The 26,346-nt window shown below is 36.4% G+C and overlaps 1 protein-coding gene across 4 annotated transcripts in view; it reads left to right on the top strand.

The window, feature by feature from the left end:
- The window catches only part of ACVR1C (activin A receptor type 1C), a 127,181-nt gene that overhangs the window by 54,387 nt on the left and 46,448 nt on the right, over positions 1-26,346 (top strand). The gene's annotated exons all lie outside the window — the stretch shown is intronic.

Raw genomic sequence — 26,346 nt, 5'->3', positions numbered from 1 at the left:
TTTAAATTTTGCCCCAGACAGTAATTGTATAACCCTAGGTCAGTCACTTAACTTCTTTCTGCCTCATTTTTATCACATATAAAATAGGAATAATAATAGCACCTAATTTCCAAGGTTATTGTGAGGATAAAATCATATCATATTTGTAGGGCAATGTCCAAACCTTCAATCACTACACAAATGCTATCATCATCATCATCATCATCATCATCTTCATCTTCATCATCTTAATCGTTATCAGCATATTTTTTGTCAGGGATTCAGAGGAAAACAAAACAAAATGCACCTATTCTTTTGAGATGGAACATATACATAGATAAGTAAACATAGAGTATATACAAAGCAAAAAAAGAATTATGGGTAGTTGGGAGGGGGAATAATGAAAGAAATCAGGAAATACCTTATGTAGGAGGTTATTATTGTCAGTCCTTAGTTCTCAGGGAGGTGATGTCGTGATGTACAAGTGAGTTGGACTTACGTGAGGGAGGGCTGTGCAAAGTCACTAGCCTCATTTTCCCTTCCATAGCCATGTGGGTCCAGTGTCGAGATATAGATCAGGATGACTAGGGATGGCCCTCCTGAGCTGAGTCTTGAATTGGAGGTAAGGATTCCAAAAGTTGGAGATGAGGAAGGAAAGCATTTCAGTCATAGGGAAATGGCCTTTTCAAAGAAAAGGAGTTGGAGGTGCCAAGTAAATAGATTTATTTGAGGGCTCATTTCAAGGAATAATAGCTAACCAGTCTGGCAAGATAGGTTGGAGCCAAATTGTAAAAGACTTTAAAGGTCAAAGGAAAAATTAGAATTGTATCTTGGAGGCAATATAGAGCCACTGAAGCTTCTTTAACTGGAAGGTTACATGGTTAAACCTATGCTTTAGTAATAGCAATATGCCACCTTTATAAAAAAGGGACTGGAGAGAGGACAGATTGGATGGGGGGTAATCAGGAAATATTGTAGTCTAAGTGAGAGGAGATGAAGGTTGGAATTAGGACAGTAACTTCGTGACTGGAGAAAAGTGAATTGATATGAAAGATATTGTGGTTAGAATCACCAAAACTAAGTGATTAATTTGATACAGTGGGAGAAAGAAGAAAAAGGAATCAAGGATGACTCAGGTTGTGCACTGGGAGGATAAGAAGGAAGAGGATTGGGATTTTGGAGAAAGATAATGAATTCTATTTTGGACGTGTTGAGCTGGAAATTCCTGAGATGATCCAGGTAGATGGGGAAATGTAGGACAACCATGTAGATGTGAGATTAATCTACATAGAGATGACAGTTGAACCCATAAAAACTGATTCAGTGACCAGAGGAGATCAGAACCCTGCGACAATCTTTCACATAGTGGGTGGGATATGGATAATGATCTAGAGAAGAAAATTGTGAAAGAACAGTCTGAAAGATAACAAGAAAACCAATAAATAGCAGTGTCATGAAAACTCCAAGAGAACAATCCATCTGGGAGGAAAGAGTGAAGTTTGAAATACTGAAGAAGTCAAGAAAGATATGGACTGAGAAAAGACCTCGACTTTTAAGAAAGCATCAGAAATCTTGTAGAGAATAAAGGTCAAGTGATAGGGTTAGAAACCATACTGCAAGGGTTTGATAAGTGAGTGGAAAATGAGAAAGTGGAGACAATGACTGTAGATCCTTTTAAAAGAAAGTTAGCTTTAAAAGAAAAGAAGCTCAAAAAGTTTGTATGATCAAACAAATTTTTGAAGGGTAGGGTAGTTTTGGGGACTTTAAAAAAATTCTAAACTTAACAAACAACAGATAAAATGAGCATTTACCTATAAATAGCATAACAGAAGGAAAGGATTACATTAAAGTGCAGGTTTCTGTTATGTATACCTTTTTTTTCTTTTAAATATGTCATAAATTCAACATGTAACTTTAAAAGCTGTCAATTGTGATTTTTTTCTGGACTTCCTTCTGTTCTCTTCTGAGCATTTTTAAAGTAAAAAGATGCTACAGTGACCCTTTACTTTCTTTTTTCTTCCTTTCTTCCTTCCTCCCTCCCTCCCTTTCTTTCTTCCTTCTTTCCTCCCTCCTTCTCTTTCTTTCTTTCTTTCTTTCTTTTCTTTCTTTCTTTCTTTCTTTCTTTCTTTCTTTCTTTCTTTCTTTCTTTCTTCCTTTCTTCCTTCCTTCCTTCCTTCCTTCCTTCCTTCCTTCCTTCCTTCCTTCCTTTCTTCCTTCTTTCCTCCCTCCCTCTTTCTTTCTTTCTTTCTTTCTTTCTTTCTTTCTTTCTTTCTTTCTTTCTTTCTTTCTTTCTTTCTTCCTTCCTTTCTTTCTTCCTTCCTTTCTTTCTTCCTTTCTCTTTCTTTCTTTCTTTTTCTTCCTTCTTTCCTTCTCTTCCTTCCTTCCTCCCTCCCTCCCTTTCTTCCTTCCTTCCTTCCTTCCTTCCTTCCTTCCTTCCTTCCTTCCTTCCTTCCTTCCTTCCTTCCTTCCTTCCTTTCTTTCTTTCTTTCTTTCTTTCTTTCTTTCTTTCTTTCTTTCTTTCTTTCTTTCTTTCTTTCTTTCTTTCTTTCTTTCTTCCATCCTGTCTTTCTTCCCTGTCATTTTTACTCTTTTCTTCATAGATCTTGCAAAATATACATGGTCAAGCAAAATATATTCTTCTTTTGTTATATCAAAAACATGTATTATTCTTCATCTTGGGTCCATCACCTCTCTGTCAGTATGTGGCTTGGACCCTTGATCATTAGTCCTCTGGAATCAAGGTTGGTCATTATACTGCTCAGAGTTCTTAAGTCTTTATGATGTTAATGTTATTGTACAAATTGTTCTCCAGGTTATCCTCACTTCACTCTGCATCAATTTGTAGATATCTTCCCAGATTTCTCTGAAACTGTCAGTTTGTTATTTCCATCTCATTTATGTGCCATAATTTATTGAACTATTCCCTAATGTAGAGGTGAGCTTTAGTTTCCAGTTCTTTGCTGTATGAACCGCCTATAATATTTTTGTACATTTGCTTCCTTTTCTTCTTTCTTTGATTTCTTTGGGATATAGGGCGTGATAGTGGTGTTTCTAGGCTCAAAGGTTTAGTCAAAGTCAAATGACTTTTGAGGTATGGTTCCAGGATGCTCTTAAGAATGGTGGCACCACTTCATAGTTCCACCAGCAGTGCATTAATATGACTCTTTTTGACTTAGAAATGTTTGCAGGCAGCAGGGAAGGAGTCAGGGGATAAGGAGAGATTGATGATTAATGAGAGACAGGATGCTGGAAGAGGCATATACCAGAGGAAAAAGGAAGAGATAGACTCAAAGGTATGTGGAGTGGGTTGGCTTTGGGAAAAAGAAGGACCACCTTCTTGCTAAGACTTGAGCAAAGGAAAAGAGCACAGGCAATTACTGGGGATTTCTTTGCACTTCCAGGATAAGAGGTGAAGGCTATAATGCTCTGCTTGGCATCCTGCCTCTATAGCACCTCTAAACCTCACAGCTGGGCCCCCTTACCTTCATTTGTTGATTTAATCTAACTAGATTCAAATTGCTATTGCCTCAAGAGAAGGGAAATAATAAGAAAAGCTAAGTTATTCAGCTTTGTTAGCTTAACTTCTGGCTCCATTATAACCATGTACACTTGTATCCCTTATAACTAAGGCCCTTCTTGGCTTGAGGGGTAGAGTATCTCTTAGTTCCCTGTCTGGTACCATAATTTCCTGTTCTTCCCACCAACCCCAAGGTACCAGGACTAGAATCCTGACCCTGCACCTCCATCCCTTTGGCTGAATTTTCACTTGGCATTTGTATAATTATTACTACCTTTGAGGAAATATAATTTTTTATTTTCTTTAAACATAAATTGCTCAGAATATTTAGCTTAGAATATTTTTATTGTATTCACTGAACTGAGGATAGAATGCTATAAGTTTAAAGTCTCAAGAATTTGATGTTTGCTATTTTGATGATTCTTTCATTTGTAGTTAGGTGATTTTAAGTTGAAATTAGAGATGTCAGTAATAACATATTATCTTAATTTACCCAGTAATTGCTTTAAAATCTCTAGTATTCTATTTTAAATTTCCTTCCTTTCTTATGGTTTGTTTTACCTTCTCATCTCAGTATTTTTTTTATGTTTTGTTACTAAGACAGGTTAGAATGAAATAAAATTATATTGATTTGTCATATTTTAATTCTGACACAATTTAATCTTTTTTCAATATAAAAATGTATATGTGTTATGACTTTAGTATAGTTAGCATAGAAATGTTAGTTTATTTTTGTAGGGAGAGAGAGGGAGAAGGAGAAAGAGGGAGAACTAGAGGGAAAGAGAGAGACGCAGAGACAGAAACAGAGAGCAGAGACAGGCAGACAGAGACATAGAGAGAGATATTTGTAATAAATGGAAGAGCAGAGTCAAGTAAAATAAAACCACATAATGGCCATGTAAACATATATATGTATACATACATACATACATACATACATACATACATACATACATACATACATGTTTCTTCTCATCACCCAGATTGTGAGAAATAGCAAGTTCTACTCCATTCTTCCTTTTTCTACACTAGTGTATTCCCCTTATCCACTCATCTCTTTCCCCATTAAATTCCTTAAAACAAAGCTAATCTATCCCCAGGCCCTCTGTATTTCTTATTTAATTCCTTGTATACCCTTTGAAGACACTAAGGTTCTTCATTCTTTTCTCTTGTTTCTTTTCTTTAGATTGTAAGTTCCTTGAGGACAGGGACTGCTTTTTGCCTCTTTTTGTATCCACGGGACTTAACACAGTGCCTGGTGTAGAGTTGATGCTTAACAAGTGTTTGTTTATTGTTTGATTCTCCCTATTAGAATATTAGCACTGCAGCATCATGCAGTTACAACTCCTCAAATAAATTGCCACCATCATGGTACAGGCTTTTTCATCTCATTCTTGGACTATTGCAATAGCTTGCTGGTTGGTCTCCTAACAGAAGTCTCTTCTCACTCCAGTCCATCTTCCATTCAGCTGCCAAAGTTCATCTTTCTAAAGTACAGATCTCATCATGTCATCCTTTTCTTCAGTAAACACCGGTGGCTCTCTGTTACCTTCAGGATCAGATATAAATATTTCTGTATGACCTTCAAAATCTTTCATAACCTGCTCTACCTCCCCTACTTTTCCAGCTTTCCTAAACCAGAGAAAACTGTTTAAACACTTCTATGTCTGATAACAATATCAGGGAACACAATAGTCACCTCATTAACCAGAACAACATCATTAAGAAGTACTGTGTTAACAGTGGAAAGAGACCCCTGGCTCTGAAGAAGGGAGAGGACCTGAATTCAAAAATCACTTTAAATATTTACGACTTGTGTGACCAGGGGCAATTCATTAAACTCCCAGGGCCTTCACCCTCCTTATTTATAAGATGAAGGGTTAGTTAACTTTCCTCTGAGATCCCTTCCAGCTCAAAATATGTGATCCTTTAATCTCATTGCACCCATAGGATCTCACTTTTCTTCCACTCAGAAGTTTGCTCTTTTGGACCTGGCTTGCTGGCTCCCCCTGCTGTTTTGATTTTTCCTCCTTCATTAATTGGATCATAAATTTAGAGCCAAAGGAGATCTTGAAGGTCATAGAATACATTTTTATCCTGACCCAGATTCAGGCTCTCTCTTCTTCTTCCTAACTCCTTAAAAATTACATACAGTCCTCCTCTAAGTTTTTAAAGAATTTTAAATTCCAAGCCCTACAGAGAAATGCAAAAGGAAATTAAATAACAAAGGGAACAGTTTAATGTTTACTGAGTCTTTATCAACAGTCTTGCCCTAATGTTTCCTGGAGTTATAGAAGTGTCTTCTTGATAATTCTGCTGGCACGAACTCAACTCTACCAGCAAAAGCTTAAGAGAGAGACAGACTGTAAAACGTAAGATATTATCCTTGCAACAGACTGATTTTTACTAACTCTGGGAAAGCTTATCACCCGCAGACTGGCCACTTGGTGATGAATTTTGAGGGCCCTGGGAGTAAAAAACCAAAGAAAAATGCAGAATAGCTATTCGTTTTATGTGGCCTCTGCTGGTTTCTGCAGTGATTGTGGTAGGTAGAGTGTGATGGTGCAGAAAGTGCTACAAATTACACATTTTAGACTATCTCTAAACATTAACTTACCCAATCCTAACCCAATCACCAGTGAGTGAACATACATGCTACTGGAAGACCTGATACATTACACTTTAAGGAAATGGTTAAAATTTATAAGAATAAGAACCATTCTCCAAATGATAAATGTTCAAAAGATATAAACAGAAAGTCTTGAAAGGAAGAAACTGAATCTATCAGCAGCCATATGAAAACAAAATTCCAAATTCCTAATAGAGAAATGCAGATTAAGCAATATTGAAGTTCCATCTCACTGTTAAATTGGCAAAGAAAACAAAATGTTAGAAGGGGCATTGGGAAAAAGGCACATTAATACATCATTGGTGAAACTGTGACTTGGTCCAGCCGTTCTAGTGGCAATTTGGAACAGTGCCCTGTACAAAACACGTAGCAGATGTGTGTGTGTGTATGTGTGTGTGTGTGTGTGTGTGTGTGTGTGTGTGTGTGTGTGTGTGTGTGTGTTGGAAAATAACTGGAAATTAAAGCAGTTCAAGACAATTGAACAAATTATGCTAGATGAGTATGATAGAGTATTATTGTACCATTAGAAATAAGAAGCAAAGTCATTCATTTTGGTAGGTGCCTGTTATGTGCTAGGCACTGTGCTAAGATCTAGGGATACAAGGAAAGGCGAAAACAGTCCCTGCCTTTGAGGAGCTCAGAATCTAATGGACAAGACAACATACAAACACCTATGTACAAATTTGATATAGACAGAATAAATTGGGGAGTAACGAGGGGGATGAGAAAGAAAAACTTCCTATGGAAACCTTTACCTGACTCTTGATGGACGACAGGAAAGCTAAGATTTGAGATGAGAAGGGAGAACATTTCAGGCATGGAGGCCAGTCAGTGAGAATGTTAGGAGTCAGGAGATGGAGCATCGTGCTGAAGAAGAGCAAGAAGTCCGGTATTGCTTGTTGTCAGGCTTGTGTAAGAAAGAATCTGAAAGGACAGTAAACTCAAAAAGGCAATTTTTAAAAAATAACAAACTTTTCAGCATTAAAGCTAGAGGAATCATAAACTTCAGATTTCAAAAGAACAGCCCCTATTGTATGTATAGAGGAAGTAGAAATTGCACTGAAGGAAACAAAGATGGCAAGGACAGCTAGACTAGGCCAGTTACACAGAGGAGGTCCATACTGGAGGCAACACAATTTTGAGGATATTGAGGGATTTATTCTCAAGGTATGTGGAAGAAGAGGATGTCAAAGACATGGCAAACTGTTGGAATTTGTTGTTACAAAAACATGATTGAAAGAATACTAATAACTATGGGCTCATATATTTAGTTTCTATCCCTGCAGAATTTTCCTGAGAATTACCCACACATAAATCGAGTGCATCCTTGATGAGGGTATGAGAAAGGAACAGACAAGTTTTGACAAATAACATTCTATAGCAGACAATATCTTTGTAGTTTATGATGGGCTGCAGTACAAGAACAAATTATATGCATTTTTTAAAAAGCATTTGGTTTGGTAAGGCAAGGTAAAATATCACCATAAAGATCCTCCTCTCACAACCTTCTGTGATGTTAAGGGAATTTGAAGATCTTTCCTGTTCCTTAATAGGCTCATGTGACCTGCTTTGAGCTTTGGGCCAGCCCATAGCCTGAGTCACATGGAGCACATGGTGGGAAGAGCTTGCTGAATAAATGGATCAGGAAGGGTGCAGCAGGAAGAGAGAGTGATGTGGAGCTGAGAGAGAGAGGAGGCAGAGCAGAGCAGAGCAGCTAGTCTGCGTGAGAGAGGAGCATTTTGCCTAAGAGAGCTTGTTTGTGGGGAGGCTTGATGGAGGGAAAGCTTGGGAGTAGCCATGCTCTCTTTATTGGTAATATGTATAAACTTCCTTGTTACCATGGAGGAATTGACTTTCTGGTATCTGAATAAATATTGCGGTTTCTTCTTTGAGGAAGAGAATTATGAAATTGTGTAAATTTGTGAATTTACTCTGGAAATATCCTGCATATTCATGGCAGCTGCTGTGGGTATCGCATTGGTGCTAGACCTTCTTCCCCTATATGTGTCAAAAGCACACAAGGCTTCCTGAAATATATGTTGACAGTGACAATTTGTTTCAAGATCCCTCTGGCCATATTGCTCCCCAATCCTTAAACTTCAGTGGCTTCCTTTTTTATCCTTTCCAGGATAAAATAAAAACTCCTCTCTAGCTTTGATGGTTCTTTGGGCATTGTCATTGAACATTACTCTTCTACTCTGTGCTACAGCCCAATTGGCCATGTCTGTGTTCTTCACACACACACACGCACACACACACACATGCACACATATACACACATAAACACACACGTACACACACACACATATACACATACACACACACACTGCCCTCTATCTACTGCATCCATACCTTTGTAAGTGCTGGTTCCCTGTGACACTAATGCTTTACATCTTCAACTCTATCTGAGAGAATTCCTTTCCTTCCTTCAGGTCACAGTTCAAGCACCATCTTTTACAGAAAACCTTTCTTAATCCCTACAACTGTTTGTCCCCTCCTTACCTAGCTGCCTTGTCTCTAACTGCCTTGACTTTATTCCCTTTATATCTATTCTGTATCTATTTATACATGTATTTATTTCCTTCCTTCCAATATAAGTACCTTGAAAAGTAGGAATTGTTTCATTCTTTGCATTTATATCCTGGGGATCTGGCACATAATAGACACTTAAATCAATATTTGTTGATTACCTGATTACCTTTCTTCTATTTATTTGTAGATTGGAAAACAAAGATAGCTTTACTTTCAATTTTCCAATTTACAGTAGATTAATCTAAAGGAAAAAGATTCCATGTGTGTCATCCAAGGTGATAAGATCATTAGACACTTATAACCTAGTTTTCCAGAGGTACAAAGTACGTAAGAAGTTCCTTCTACAAACCAGTCTTTCTACAAACTTGAATAGTAGTTTCTGATGATTTGAGTACTAAAATGGCTTTTGCCAATTCACTAGTGTGAGATCTTTAAAATTATCATTGATTCCCTGAAATCTATTATATAGGCAGCTCACAATTGACAAATAGAGTACACCCTTAAAAGTTTTTTATGTCAGTAATTTCAATCATTCAGCAAGCATTAAGTGCATATCATGTGCCAGGTATTATGCTGGGCTCTGGGGAAACAAGAACAAAGAATAAAACATTTCCTCTTCTTAATGAGCTTACATTCTACTGGGTTGGTATGACATGTTCATAGATAAGAAAATATAGACTTTTGGGCAAATAAACACTCAACCATGTAAATGGGAGAAACTAGTAATGAGGTGAATCAGGAAAGGGCTTTTGAAGGAGACAGCATTTGAGTTAGGGGTTCTAAGAGGAAATTAAGAGAAGAGACAAAGGGAAAACTTCTGCAAAAGCACAGAAGTTGCGCATAGACTATCGTATACTTATTTAGAACATGGAATGCATTTTCTTTAATAACAGTGTTGTATATGGTAGTTAGCTTCCTAAACAAACCTATGACATTCAATTTAAAGTTATAAAAATAGAATTAGGAATAACTTGAATCTGGATATTGTCAGAATAGGCTGGGATCTTTTAATAGGAGACAGAAGGGATTCTGTACTTTAAATTTATCGATCTATCCCTAATCCCTAATCACAACCATCATTTTCTCAATGCAGCTAATATGCCTGTATTTTAGGAGGAAAGTAAGCCAAAAAGATTTCACATTAAAATGTGAATATCTGATAATACTGAAACTCTCCTCTAAATATTTATGTTTCTTAAAAGTGGATGATTATTTACCCAAGTGAATCTCTAAATAGTAGAATTTCAGTCAATGTGGTGGAAAAAATGCAAACATTGTGAGGAAAGCTATATTTGGAAAGGAAGATCAGCCACTGAATAAACTAGGTCAGTTCCTCTAAGCTGTTTCTAGTTTTCATAGCTTTTTCTCATCCTGCAGTAATATGGCAAAATAGAACAGGGGCTGGACTTTGAAACAAAAGAGACCTAGCTTTGGACTCAGAGGCCTATCCCAAAGAGCACTGATTCTAGACTCAAAGGACTTGGCTTGAAATATCACCCCTGATCTTAGTAATTCTGTAACCTTGAACAAATCACTTGTCCTCTCTAGGTGTGAGTTTTCTCAACTATAAAATGAGTGGGTTGAACTAGGTGACCTCTGGTCTCCTTTATTTCTAGATTTATGATCCTATGACCCAGCTGTGAGTCCCAGCTGGAACACTTACCAGCTCTGTGACCTTGGGAAGATTACTTAACCTAGTCAGAGGATGAACCCAGGCTTTCCTGATTCTACACCCACAAATATATTCACTATGCCTTGTTGCTTTAATAAGAATTGAAAGCATCTTAAATACAGAGATAGCTTTGCATTAATATGCTACTATCATAGGAAACTTTAAAGACAATAATAGTAACCCATAATGGCACAGTAGATAGAGTCTCAAATCAGGAAGATCTTGGTTCAAATACTCATTAGCTATGTGATACTGGCTAAATCACTTAATCTTTGTTTGCCTCAGTTTCTCCAATGGTAAAATGGGGATAATAATGATTCCCCCTTCCAGGGTCATTATAAGGATTAAATGAGATAATATTTGCAAAATGCTTAGCATAGTAACTGACACATAGTAGGTGCTTCATAAAGCTTTGTTCCTTTCCTTCCCCAGGCAGTCAAGTACATTTTTAAAAAATTCAGTTCATTTCTGCATACTACCTAGCTTAGATGTTGTAGAAGTGAATTGTAGCTTATTTGTTGCTATTTAATAATGTAACCTCTGTGACTATATTTCTAGTCACAATAAATGTGTGAATTAGATCCATTAAGAAAACACCAGGGACATAATCCTTACTGAAACAACCATGGAATTACTCTTGATACTTCCAATACTTTTTTATTTCAGTGCAAGCTTTCAGAGTTATACTTCTCTTGTTAAAGGTGGCAGCCTTACTTGATCCTCACAACAACTCTGTGGATTAAGAGATATTACTATCCCTATTTTACAGATGAGGAAACTGAGGCAAATAGAAGTTAAGTAACTTGCCCAGAATCGAGCAGTAAGTGTCTAAGGTTGAATATGAAGTGTGGTCTTCCTGACTTCAGGCCTAGCACTCTTTACGCTGTGCTCCATAGCTGCCTAGTAAGACTTCATATATTCCAGGTAGACATTATATAGCGATAGTTTATTTCTACCCTAAGTATTCTTTCAAGTGCACAATATGAAAACCTGCAGAGACACAAACTTGCTTGGCCATTAGAGTAAGATTTTTCCATAGTGAATTGTGATAAAGATTATCATAGTATAAGTCTAAGGGTGAGGAAAAGTCAGAATGTGATTGTCCTTTTCAGAATGTCAGTGAAAGCGGTTCTATTGATACTTTGCTTCCTTCTGTAGCTGTTTTATATTGTTATTGTTTTTGGCGAGTTCTGATTTGAAACACCAGCTCCGGGATGTGGTTGCTGCAGGCTGGCATACACGTGCTGGGACTAGTACTGCTGGGAGGGACACTTGTGACACTAATATTAACAGGAACAAAATCCATTTGGAGTTCACCCAGAGAGGGCTTAATATGCACCTGACAGGTAGGCCAGAAAGGTATTGTTATGGAAAGAGAGAAAGACACAATGCTTTTTATGCTTTGGAAAGTGTCTATTAAGTGTAAGTACACAGAACAGTCAAGCTTTTAAGATTTAAGCTTAATATAGGATCATTTTTTTAATCTCTAGAGGAAAGAAAAAATTGATGAAATTCTACTAAAGATCTTCTGGAAAGTTTAAAGCAAAATTTAGAACTAACTCAAGGTGAATAATTTTTATTAAACTTAAATCCCAAAGTCTCTGAGCTCTGTGTCACCATTTCCATTCATTCATTCATGAATATTCATTCAGCAAATATTTATTGAACATCTGTTATGTTCAAGGCACCGCACTAGGTCAAGTAATATTTGTTAAATTCAAATTTGTCTCATTGAATCTCTGGGAATAAATTAGGCATATTTGGAAGCTACATTACAATTTTTAGACCACCAAAAATATCACACAGAGGAATGGTATTTATCAGTGTTTATCATAATAAATAACACATTTTTTGAATGGCTGTTATGTTCAAGTTACTAGGTACTGGGCACACAATGATTCAATTAAAATAGGCATACATTTATTAAGGGTCTGCTATGTGCATGTCATTCTTCTGGTTGTTAGTGGAAATATAAGTTAAAGTTAGGTAAAGTAAAAGCTGTCACTCAACAAAGAATGAAACCTTTACTATGTGCCAGGCATTGTGCTAAGGATGTAACAAAAGGTAAGAAGAAAAACACCTCTTCTTGATGTGATTATTCATACAGAGAGTTGAGTTTCTCATAAAGTTCCCCTTGGATAGTATTCAAGTACATGCCCCAGTTCAGATATATGGATCTTGAAGACTGAAAATTCTTAGGTATTATGTAGCAGGGTGCCAGGACACTGTATTAGGGCAAACCCTAACTGTGACATCCACTGGAACTAGCTAAAGGAGCAGGAAGAAAGCAGCAAAGCACTATTCCTCATTAATACTTCATATCTACCTTTTTGATTGTTACACTGATAATCCAATTATTTCAGTCATCTTAACTAAGTCAGATTGGTTAGTGATTATCACAGTGCCTGGCTTATAAGACGCACTTAATAAATGTGTATTGAATAAATGAATGGTTGCTTGTGATTTATTCCATTACAGAATGTGAAGTCATCATGTTTTCCCTCAAATCTTTAGCATTTTTCCTTACCAAACTCACCAGAGGCAGCTAGGTGGCTCTGTGGATAGTTTTGTGACCTGGGATTTGGAAGAATAAATTCAAATCTAGCCTCAGATGCTTACTGTGTGACCCTGGGCAAGTTACTTAGCATTAGTCCACCTCAGTTTCCTCGTATAAAATAGCACCTCCTTCCTGGGGCTGTTGTGAATATAAAATGAGATAATATTTGCAAAATACCTTGCAAACTTTAAAGTAGTGTATGTGTATGTTTGTGTGTACGTGTGTATGTGTGCACACAAATTGCTATTATTATTTGCAGCAGCAGCAACAGCAACATCATCGTCTAAAGCTCTACCATTCTTTCACTCTGCCAGATTGATAGTTATCACATTATCCTGGACAACTCACTTTCCCTCACCCCACTTATTCAATCAGTTGCCCATTCTTGCTGTTTCTACTGCAATACATCCAACTCCATTCTACTCACAAAGTTATCACCTCAGCTCAAGCCTTCATCATCTCTCACCTAGATTACTGTAAAAGCCTGTTAATTTTTTTCCCGTCTTAAATTTTCCTGCACTTTAGTCCATTCTACATACTGCTGCCAAAGTGATTTTCTCTAAATTGAGATCTAACCATGTGCTCCTTCCATCAATTTCAGTGGCTCCCTATTTCATATAAGATAAAATATAAACTCTCTGTTTAGCTTTTAAAACCATTCACAGCCTGGTTCTAGCCTATCCAGTTAACATTTCTCCCCCTCCAGCTTTCTTTGATGCAGCCAAACTAACCTTTTCTCTGTTACTAACATATGACATTACATCTCCCATTCACTCCCTTTTTACTACTGCGTTACTATAGAATCCCTCTCTTCCTTCAAGACATCGCTCAAGGACTGCTTTCTACAGGAAACCTTTCATGATTCCTCCCCTCCCCCCATGTAATAATGCCTTTTCACTCTAACTACCTTGTATTTAATTATGTATTTCTTTGGTCCTCTTTTTATTTATTTTTTTCACATATGCTCATGTACTCATGTGCTTGTTTTCCTCACTAGACTATAATATCTTTGCAAATCAGGTATTTGAAAATGACTATTAATTATTTGATTTGGTGTCACTTATCCTTTCTGATCTCTAGTTTCCATATCTGAAAAATAGATAGCAATACTTGCACGAACTATTCCATAGAGTTGTTATGGTGATTATGTTTATGTTGGCTTAATCTAATGATATTAGAAATTAAAATGTCAGCATGATTATTAAATTAGTTTTGACCTCAGAGACCTATTGAAAAGGTCTTGGACTACACTTTGAGAAATGTTGTTCTAAGACTTATCCAGTTCTTAATCCATGTACACATATTAATTTAAATGTTCTCAGTCTTATTATGCAATATATGTCCAGAAAGTGAGTTGGTATAGTATTGGCGGACCTGAACCTGATACTGATACTGACAGTGTCACTATGAGGGAAACTAGAAGGCAAAGAAGTTTCACCTAAGTGGTATTCTTTGTTTCACCATCCTTATGACTCACAAGCATAGATGCCTTGGATTTAAAATTAGGGTCTTCCAGTTACTTCCTGTGTGATCCAGGGCAATTGTTCTATCATGAAGTGGGCTCAGGAGGAGAAGTGAGACTGGTGACCTGCACAGCCCTCCCTCACTCAGAACAAAGTCAACTGCAAGTCATATCATCATTTCTCTAATGAGATGATCTTCTTCAGCAATGAAAGACGAACACAATCTATCATGAAGTATTTACCAAACCATTAAGAACTGTGCTAGGCACTGGGAATACAAAAAACAGGACCAAAATAGTTCTTGCCCCCATGGAGCTGACATTCAAGTAGGGAGTAAAATATCAATGTAGATAAATAAATATAGGTTATCTACAGAAAAATGGACAATGATTGGGAGTAGATACTAACCACTGGGCAATCCAATCTGGAGGAGATGTCACTCAAGCTAAGCCTTGAAGGAAGCTTAAGGTTTCAAGAAGCAGAAGTGATTTTTTTTCTGATTAAAATAATTCAGAGTAAGGAGGATGGCATGGAACTTTTTTGACTACATTCATACTTTTAGAAGAACATTCTAGGCATGAGAGATTGCCTGTACAAAGGCACATATAAGAATGGAATGCCATTTATGGGGAATAGCAGGTTGGCTGCTTCAGCTGCCCCTTTGAGGACATTATAAGGATTAATGTGGGATCAGTCTGAAAAGACAAATTATAACCAGATTGTGTAGGACTTTCAATGCCAAACACAAAGCAATGGGAAGCCACTGAAACTTGAGCAAAAGAGTAACATTTGTCAGACCTGTGTTTTAGGAAAATCAGTTTGGCAGCTGTGTGGAAGATGGATTGGAAAAGGAGGAGATTGGATGCAAGGAGACCCAGTGAGAGGTGATGAAGAGCTATGATAAAGGTGGTTGTGGTGAGAGTTCAGAGAAGAGGACAGATTAGAGAGACCAAAGACTTCCCTGACCCTCAGTTTTCACATTTACTAAGTGGAAGAGGAACTAGATGGCTAAAGGAATTTGTTTTAGCCTGTGACCAAAGTCAACAAGAAACATTAATTAAATCATGGATTATAACACCCTGAGACTTAGTCACTTTACTGTGTAGTGCTCATGATTGTAGCTGTTTAGTTGTTTTGCAGTCATCAGACTCTTCATGACCCTATTTGGGGTTTTCTTGGCAAAGATGTCAGAGTGGTTTGCCATTTTCTTCTCCACCTCATTTTACAGATAAAGGAACTGAGGCAAACAGGGTTAAGTGACTTGCTCAGGGTCACACAGCTAGTAAGTGCCAAAAGCTGGATTTGAACTTAGGTGTCCTTAACTACAGGCCCAGCACTCTATCTACTGCACCACCTACCTGCCCAATGCCCATGGTGAATGTTAGCCGAAAGACCACCATAATGCTAACAATCCTTATTTATTGGGATTTATTGGGACTTTTTAAGGCATTTATTTTTATGAGGAACTATCTAAAAGTAGTAAAGATTAGAAATTATGAGCATGAAAATTGAATGCACATATTGTACCTCTATACTTTTGGTTACTTTCAGTTATTATAACCAATTCTCAATTATCTCTCTCCACATGATTTATATGAAGTAAATTATTAGCCCAAAGTGACTTCCCTTTGATACTCAGCATGTACTGGACCCTTTTCTCTTACCAGCAATCAGTATATGGTTAGAGAATTCAAACTAATTTTATAACTTGCCTTAGATTCATATTATGAACACCCAGTATTCACAGCAGGGTAGAAATCTCAAGAATATTATACTAAATGATGCTGATCCAAGAGATGACAATGGAGGATGAAGATACATTAGGCATGTGAATTTCTTTTCCTCTTCTTCTTCCTCCTTTTCTTTCTCTTCTTAGAAGGAGAGGGTTGGGAGCTCAATGAAGGACTACTGGACTGTTACTGGGGTGACTAGGTGAATGGAGGCTTCCAAGTTTCAAACTTTCAAATTAATTTTTCACTTTAACTGAGGCTTTGGCATGCTATACCAGCCCTTGTGAATGGCACAACCAGAGCCAGGGCATCCTGACTCATCTTCTGAACCCCCATTCACCCTCTGACTCCTATTTCCAGGATCCATGGTCTCATGGTGCCATATCTGTCCAGAATTTTCAGCCTTACCTTTGACTTGCTTATCCAAAATTCCTTCCCACTTTTTCCTGTTGTGCATCTTCCTTGCCCCCTTCTCCAAATGTCATCAACTAGGTCTGATTATCTGATTGAAGTAATTCATAGTAAAGGGAGAATGAAGTTTAATTCTCCTGACTATGTTTTTTTTTTTGGTAAAAGAACCCCAAGAAATATCTAGGTGGGGAAATATGGTAGACAAAAAAGGGATTGGAGGTGTCTTCTTATCACCCCTGACCTTTTCTGAATTGTCTCTTCTTTTGTCTCATAAAATCAGTTCAACACATACCCTTCTTCCTTTTGGCTATCAGGGAATGAAATAGATGAACTAAACTGTTGTAGGCCTTCACCATTTGGTCTTCTGAAACTCAGTAAAAACAAAGAGTCAAGGTATGAGGCCAGTCAGAGGTCAGTATAAATTTTGATACTATGCGTATGAGAATATTTGAAGTCCTACATGGTAAGTTCAGGAGAGAAGAGGCCTTCCTGTAATTAGGAAAGTAAGGGATGAGAATAGAGGCTCTTCCTGTGATTTCATTAGTAGAGTGAATTCTCACACGAGGAAACTCCCTCTACAGATGCAGATCAACATCTTCATCATCATCTCTTAAAACTGCCTAGAGAAATGAGATAATAAATGCCAGGGGTCACACAGCTCAGGGTCATATCTAGTGTATGTCAGAGGCAAGACTTGAACCCAGTTCTTCCTAACTTCCAGATGGACTCTCTGTCCACTACATTACACTGTCTAGTGTAGGAAGGTGAAACTATTCTAGCTTGTACACACACACCACACACACACACACACATACACACTTTCCAAATGGAAATGTTAAAAAATAATATTAAATACATAATATTCTGTATGGATAGAGCTTTAAGGTTTGCAGAGTACTTGAAAATATCTCATTTAATCCTAATAATAGCCCTAGGAAGAAGGGCTATTTATTGTTATTATTATTCCCTTTTTACAGAAAAACTGAGGCAGGCAAAGTTGAAGTGACTTGGCTGGGGTCATATAGCTAGTAAGTATCTCAGGCTAGATTTCTTGTTGACTTCAGGTCCAGCACCATAGTCACTATACCACCCATTCCAGCATAAGAATGAAATGTGGATTATCCCTTCTGTATTGCCTTTTTTTTAGGAGCACAGAGCATTCAGAGCTGACCAGATGGCTGAATTCATCTGTATAAATCCAAATCAACATTTTGTTTTTAAAAAGTAATAAATGTGACCTCCCTTTTAAATAGTCCATGTCTAAAAGGAGGTATGGCGTTGGAGCCAGTTTGGTTTGGTAATCCTTACTCTGTCACTCCACTGTGATTTGGGGCAAGACATGACTCTCTGGCCTTACTTTCCTCATCTGTAAAATGATGGTGCTGATGACTTCTGAAGTTCCTTCCTAATATTATCCTCTCTGATACTGTGACTTTCTGGTTGTCAGCAACCTGATTTCAACTGAGTAATAATTTTCCTTACTAATTGTTGTGTAGATTTGCCCACAAAAGCATAACTGTTGCCAACATTTCTTATAAGGTATTTTATTTAGATCAGTAGGTATCGCTGGAGTTACCTTTCTTTGTCTTTGTGTTGCCAAACTTAAATGAATGACCTCAGTGCACCAAATACTTATTATTTTTTATAATTGTTAAAGGTCCTGAAAAATATACATTAAAAAATAAAACACATGTAGCTATATTACACCATTAAACATACTGGGCTCGGATTTCATGTGTGTATATATGTGTATATATATATTTGTGTGTGTATATATATACGTATATATATATATATATATATATATATATATATACGTATATATATACTCTTTATCAAGAAAGTAAAATTGGATTTATGTGAGATGGGAGATTATTGGCAACTTTCAAAAGCAAAAGACTGTTGTGAAATGGATCATGGAACACTGTTACAGCCTCCCTCTCTCAGAAGTACAAAGGCCCAGGGTTAATGATTGTTAGAGCAGAGTAAGATTAGGGAGCTCTTGACACCTCTTAAGGAACATTGAAGCTTGGAATCAGCTCCATTCCTATTCATTTGAAAGGAATCCTTAAATACTCAGAGACAACAGTCGGTCCTATGCCAAAAAATAACTGGCAGAAATAAAAAAGCAACAATTTGGGGGGTAGGGGGAAGAGGATTAAATTTATTTTTAGCTCTTTTTAAAACAAATATTTCCCATTTCAAATTCTTTCCCTCTCTCTTTTCCTCTCCCACCCATTTAGTAGGCAAGAAATACCATATCCATTATACACATAAAATCATGTAACATATTTCCACATTAGTCATTTTGGGGGGGGAGAAAAAGAAAGTGAAAAAATATGCTTTAATATGCAGAGTTCATCAGTTCTTTCTAGAGGTATATATATCATTTTACATCTTGAGTCCTTTGGAATTGTTTGGAATTATTTCATTGATCAGAATAGCTGTCTTTCACAGTTAGTTATTGTTATAATATTACTGCTACAGTGTGCAGTGTTCTCGTTCTGCTCACTTACTTTTCATTAGTTCACAAAAGTCTTCTCAGATTTTTTTGAAATCTTCATCATTTTGTGGTTTTCAATTGTGAGACTATTGTTCCTTTAATTTATGAATTTCTTTAATAGTATTTTTTTGAGATGATGCTTCTTTTCAGACATTTGAATTAGATAACATTTAGTTAACAGATTGTATATTCATAATTATGTTTTGAGGAACAGATAAAATTCATTATAATGAACTCTAGGGAATTGCCAGGTTGTTTTGATATAGTAGAATTCTGTTATGATAATAATATGTAACTTCATACTTTTCAAAGCACTTTCGTACCCATTTTCTCATTTAATCTTAAATGTTTTATTCTTTCCATTTTATTAAAAAATCTGAGATAGAGAAGTTAAATAAACAGTGGAAGTGATTAGAATTGAGGTCCTTTGATCCTAATCATATGTTCTTTCCAATATACTGTAATTAATGTTACAATAAATGACATTTTCAGGTTGGAGATAAAATGGAATTGATTCAAAACCTCTTTGTAGTTCTTTAATAATTAAAAGGTATTGCTTTGATCTTAGGGAGAGGTGTCAAATGAATATCACCAATATAACCTTTGCCACCTTTCGGTTCTTTCTTTGTGTGGTTATTTTGCTGTTTAGGTGTTGGGGGATGGTGGGGGGGTGGGAGGAATGGATTTGATTGGTTTGTTGTTAAAAAGAAGTATAGAGGTAATTGATACTTAAGCAGGACAAGGCAATTATAAAGAACATAGCTCCAACTCAGCACAGCTGTAATCTCTCTATCTCCACACACCCCTCCCCCAATACTGTAATAAATGCAGCAGGCAATCAGGGGCAATACAGTCTTCAAGGGGTTAGAGAGATATTTTTTTGTTCCAGACTAAAGGGTTTAGAGAATTTGTAATAATCAAATAAACTAAACCTTGGCTCAGACATCACTTTAACAAAAACATAGAAGTAATAGTTTTGTTACAGTGGACTTTTACTTCTAATTTCTTATTCTAAATTTGATTAGAATTATTTAAAAGAAAATTTATTAAATGTAAATTGGTATCAACTGAGTTAAAATATAGCCTAAAATCATTATTTTCCAGAATTAGAACAGCCAATTTGATTAAGTTAATTAGATATTTAGCTGTATCTACAATCTTTTCAGTGTAGCTATTCCTTTGCCTGGGCAGATCTCACTTCTCCACACTTTTTTAATCCTATGTCCTTCTTATCCATATTCTCAAATACTCAAATTGTTGTTGATTTTATTAATATGGGTCTCCCCTCTAAAGAATGAAACTAAAACCCCCACAATGCTTAACTTCCCCGTGCAATTCTCCATGTTCCCCAACAAGGAAATCAACTAAACATGCTGGACGCTTTCCTTATGTCCTCTTGATACAAAGAGTATAGTAAAGAAATCTGGTAGCTCTGTCCACTGGTGATCCTTTGCTCTGTCCACTGACCAGTTCATCTTTTTTTTCTCAGATATTTCTTTGATGACATTCTTACTACCCCAACATTGATACCTCCCATGTGTATATCTATGTAGATGGATAGATGGATGGATGGATGGATTGATATAGTCTGGACAAAAGCCATTTTTCATCCACTTGGCTTGGATAGGGAACTAGTCCAAATTCTATTAAGCAGTTTTGGATTACATCCAGAAGGCTCAGAAATGCTTGGGAAATTGGTGAAGTAAGCATAGTGAAATCCATAAAGAGGAGCATTTGGAAGACCTCATTATCTATAGCAAGAATTCTTAACTTAGCATTCATTGACCCCTAAGAATAGAGCACAGGGTCTATGAACTTGGATGAAAACAATATATGCCTTTATTTTCATTGACCTCTAACTGTTACTGAGTATTTCCTTCAATTAGGAAAGTAAGCAACAAAACACTTTAAGAAGAGTTCCAAAGGCTTTATCAGATTACCAGAGGGATCTGTGAAACACACAAAAAAGCTTTAGAACACTTCATCTATAGATTTGACTCAAAGTATTCATTCTAAATGATGCTCCACTAAGAAACCAAAGTGATTTTCCTAAAATATAGCTTTGTCCATGTCATCCTCCTACTCGATAAATTCGAGTAGTTCCCTATTACCAGTAGGATCAAATATAGTCTATGTAGCATTTCAAGGTCTTTAAAATTTGGTCCCTTCCTATTTTTCCAGTCTTCTACTCTTTATTCCCTTCCATGACATCTATGAATCAGATCCTTCCCACTTGCTTCCTCTTACACGCATGGTTCTGACTCCTCTTTCCATCCCTGCCTTTGCACTGGCTGCCTCATGCCCAGAAGCTCCAACTATTAGGTTTCCTGGCTCTCTTCAAATTTTAGTTTAAATCCCATCTTCTGTAGGAGACCTTTTCTGGTCCCCTTGAATGCTGGTGCTTCTGACATTATCTTTTATCTATTCTTTTTATGTATTATATATGCCTAGCTATTTACATATGTCTCCCCTTTTTATGAGCTTATTGAGAACAGGGATTATTGTTATCTATCTCTCTGTCCTCAAAAATTACCACAGTGTCCAGTACATAGTAAGTATTTAATGCTTTTTGATTGATTGATTATATCTTCCCTGTAATAGTGCTAAACGCCTTTGAACGTATATCTGATTGGTGCTTGGCCCAATATTAGTGATAAAAAAATTGTCAAATAAGTTTTCTTTGTTGCATATTTCAATATGTATTGTATAATTTAAAATATACATGGCAGACACTTGTGAGAGGAGAGCCTTTAAGGTGGTATTTTGCTCAGCTGAATGAAAAGATTTTTTATAGTCAACAAACACAAGCACAAAAATCCCCAATCTAACCATTCCAAGTGGAGTGGTGAACATGTGGTTTGCTATGAAATGTCATTTGATAAAGTGTACTGTTGCCCTCCCTAATTTGCTCAATAAGTATGTCCATTATTCTTATACTGTGTTTATATGGAGAGAAAAAGGTTAATAATAATGCTTTATCAGTTATCTTTTGGGGGTAGTAATATGGTGTGGGTTTATTCCCACGCCTTTGATGTCTTTGGTATATATCTTGAATATCTGTCTCTTCATATCTTTACAATGGTATGGTTTTAAGCAGAAGCCTCCTCTGGGAATTCTCATTTTTGTTCTCTTCTGTTCAGTTTCTACTTCCTATACAAATATACCAGTGCTCATGATGTTAGAAGTCAGGCGACTTATTTATTTATTTATTTATTTTACTTATTTATCCACTGAACAGGATGGTGAAAAGAATTTGTTGTAAAAATCTTTGTAGATTAAAAAAAAATTTCATCTATTTGTTGTTCTCTTTCTAGCTTAATCCTTTGGTGCCTTAGGGATGAATTTTCTTAATAGATCCTCATCTAAAATTTCTTTAAACTGGCTCTCTTTTATGAGATAATAATGTTCATAATCTCTCTCTGTCTCTGTCCTGGTGTGTGTGTGATTCATAGTTATCCATGCCTTTGTCAATAAATGTACCCACCCAATGCAGTAGATATCTTCTTAGGAGTCTTTTATTCTTTTAATATCAACGTAGCATTCAAGCTGTCCTATTTCCTCTTATTTTTGCTACATGATCAACTTGCATGTTTTTGCAGTTGTATATATTCTTGGTGTCCTTTCATTACTTCTTTTGCACAATTTACTATTGATAATTTGCTGCAGCTTAGTTGCATCTAGTACCTTTCCATTTTTGGGGAGTCATCAGAAATTTTAATTCTAATGAGATCATGTTATGTCATGATTTCCAATATGTAGTGTCACTGAAGAACATTTGTTTTTGTTAGATTTTTTAAAATGGCATTAAACTTCTTAGGAGCATTGAAAACACTGAAACACTATTTCCTAAATGTGATCAGTCCCAAATCTCTGTTAAATCTGGCCCCGCCTCATTTTCCATTAATAGTATTTCCATTCCCTTTTATTCCTTTCTCTTCCTTTCCTTTCCCTTCCCTTTTTCCTCCTTCCCTTTCTCCTCTTTTCTTTCTCTATTAGTCTGTCTGTCTGTCTGTCAATCTATCTATCTATCTATCTATCTATCTATCTGTCTGTCTGTCTGTCTATCTTATCTCTCATACTGATGCAGTTGGCTGTACTCATCCACCTGCTTGTCTTAAACTGAGCAAGGTGTATTTTATGTCTTCTTTATCTTTCCAGTATGGATGGTTAAGTTGAGTTTTCAGAAATTATGGTTTTCACTGAAGAACTTTATAATATCCTGACTTTTATTATAATTAGTTAACATTAGCTGGGAAAAGAACATTTGGAGTACTTTGTGATTGGTTCATATGGAATCCTTCTTCTGTTTGGACCTTGTTTAGGATGTCCTGGATTGTAACTACTGTTATGAACTTAGTTCAACACTTAGTTGAACTTGTCTTCCTTTCAAAAATTTTTGTTTATTGTCAGTTCTCAGATTTTTGAACCAAGTCCTCTTTGTGGCCACATCTGTCACAATTTTGGGGGATGATTTTAACATAAAGTCAGGTAGCATCAGGAGTTGAAAGAGAAGTACCTCACAAGGTAATCAAGGGGCAGAGGCCAAGGTTATAGTGATAGGAAGAGAAGGTATGGCTTCAAAGAGAAAGCAAGATCTGTTCTTGTGAGAATATTTTCCTTCATCTTCTATCTACAGTGGATATTGGTGAACAAACAACAGTTATCTTCACATTCAATTAACATTGAAAATGTTAAATTCTTTAAAAAAAAATCTGTTCATCAGATTTATTACTCTGTTGCTGTAGGAGAATCTGGCTGGGTAATGCCTGTTTTAAAAAGCAAAATAGCTGATACTTTAATGCTTACATTTTTAAATACTAAACAAGGCAGCATAGATTCTTGGTGATAAATTTGGATGACAAAAAGTGAATGAAAAGTTTTTCAGGGACTAGTGATAAAAAATTATTAGCATTTTCATCCCCTTTGTAGTATCATCCTATGACCTTTAGATGAAGCTTTCTTGGCATTAGATTGGCAATTATCAAACAGGTTTAGTGGAGAGATGATACTTCCCAATTAAGTAATCCTTTAATAAAATACTCTTTTGCCTGTCAATTGTTTGTCATTTTCTATACTTCACTTAGAACTGAAAATTTTTAATTCTTAGATAAGTCTATATGAAACCTATAAAATAGGTGTTAATATCAACTCTGAAAAAAATAGCTATGGATATTAGGATGAGTATCCTTAGGAAACTGTGCTGTCAGTGTGAATTCTTTTATTCAGGATGACAGATTTAGACTTAGAAGTAACTTTAGCAGCCATTGACTCCAACCTCTCTTTTTACATATGAGGAAACTGAGGTCTAGAGAATTCTCCGAAGTCCCAGAAATAGTAGGTGACAGAAGAGATTTGAACCCAGGTCTCTGATTCTAAATCCAGTGCTTTTTCCACCATCCTTCCAGGCCTCTTGTTCTTCTTATTTCAGCTGGGCATCCCACTTGGACAAATCTTTGCCCAAGCTTATTACGTTATTTCTTTTTAAAGTCACCCCAGTCTTTTTATGTATTTATTTATTTTTAGTTTTCAACATTCGCTTCCACAAGATTTTGAGTTTCAAATTTTCTCCCCATCTCTCTCTTCCACCCACCCCATGACAGCATGCATTCTGATTACCCCTTCCCTCAATCTTCCCTCCCTTCTGTCACATCCCTCCCTTTTCTTATCCTCTTCCCATCTATTTTCTTGTAGGGATAGATTTCTATACACCATTGCCTCTATATCTCATTTCCCAGTTGTATGTAAAAACAGTTTTTAACATTTGTTTTTAAAACTTTGAGTTGCACATTCTCTCCTTTCCCTCCTCCTCACCCATCCCCGCTAAGAAGGCAAGCAATTCGATATAGGTTATACATGTGTAGTTATGCAAAACACTTCCATAACAGTCATGTTATGAAAGACTAACTATATTTCCCTCCATCCTATCCTGCCCCCATTCTATTCTTTCTTTTGACCCTGTTTCTCTTCAAAAGTGTTTACTTCTATTACCTTCTCCTCCCATTTTCCCTCCCCTATATCATCCCCTACCCCCTGCTTATCCCATTCCCCCACACTTTCCTGTGGTGTAAGATAGATGTTCATACCAAATTGAGTGTGCATGCTATTATGGCCAAATGCATTGAGAGTAAGGTTCACCCTTTCCTTCTCACCTCCTCCTGCTCCCCCTCCATTGAAAAAGCTTTTTCTTGCCTTTTTTATGAAAGTTACCCCAGTCTTGATGAATATGCAGTAGAAGAGTCCTCTAGGTTTAGAACAGCTTGCATTCTTTGCAACTGTGTAAGGATTCTTTAAACTGCCATTTTGATGTTTCAATTAAAGGGATGCTTTATCTAAAAGCCAGGAGAAACATTTAAATGATATTTTAAGTATTTGGATAAGTTTGAAATTCGTTACCCCTCAAGCAAAAAGATATGATGGACATCACCTGTTGGAAGAAGAAATAGTGAAAGAAAGAAATTAAGATTAAAGATTCTTAATAAGTAGAAAATGTGATTTCTTCAGTCTTCAATATCCGATGCTTTTAGGAGGTTAGCAAATATTTGTTCCTTCTGCTTACAACTTCCTTAATCTGATCTCTATAACTATTTCTCTACTTTGTTTCTCCCATTATCTTTTCAATTGAAGGGCTAGGATTTAAACCCATTTCTTCAAAACCAATTCTGTTTCCACTGTGATGTAGGCAGGGGTGGGAGGGAAGGGGCAGCTGAGGAAAGAAACATAAACAACTACTATGAAGGGAGAATGCAGCATATGCAAGGGAGAGAGCCAGTCAAAAAGTACGATAAAATAAGGGGGGAAGAAGAGAAAACACTCATCTAGAATAGAGTGCATATGTGTATAGGCTGGGCAGGGAATGTCATAGAGTAGTTCCATATGTGAATTGGGCTTTGAAGGAAGACTGGGAACCTAAGACACAAACCAGTTTCATTTATTCCATAGACAATATCATGGGTATCACCTATTGGAAGAAGGAATAGTGAAAGAAGGGGATTAAGCACTTCTTAATAAGTAGAAAATGTGCTCTCTTCAGTCTTCAATATCCACTGCTTTTAGGGGGTTAGCAAATATTTTGTTCCTTCTGTTCACCACTTCCTTAAGCTGATCTCCATAACTCTTTCTATTCTTTGTTTCTCCAATTATTTACCTTTTCAATTCAGTAAAACGTAAAGTAATGTGTCAATCATAACATCTATGTGCAATTGAAAAATAGAAATTGTTCTATTTTAAGAGAGTAGATATGTTTATTATACTGAGATTATTTGTAAAAAAATTTAGCAAGAAGTAAATAAAATAGCAATTAACCAAAACAAATAACTAAATAAACCTACAAAATAAGGAATTTAAAACTTCTCC

This window comes from Notamacropus eugenii, chromosome 5 (genome assembly GCF_028372415.1).
Source record: "Notamacropus eugenii isolate mMacEug1 chromosome 5, mMacEug1.pri_v2, whole genome shotgun sequence".
Lineage (NCBI taxonomy): Eukaryota > Metazoa > Chordata > Mammalia > Diprotodontia > Macropodidae > Notamacropus > Notamacropus eugenii.
This window is presented reverse-complemented; position numbering and strand designations above follow the sequence as displayed.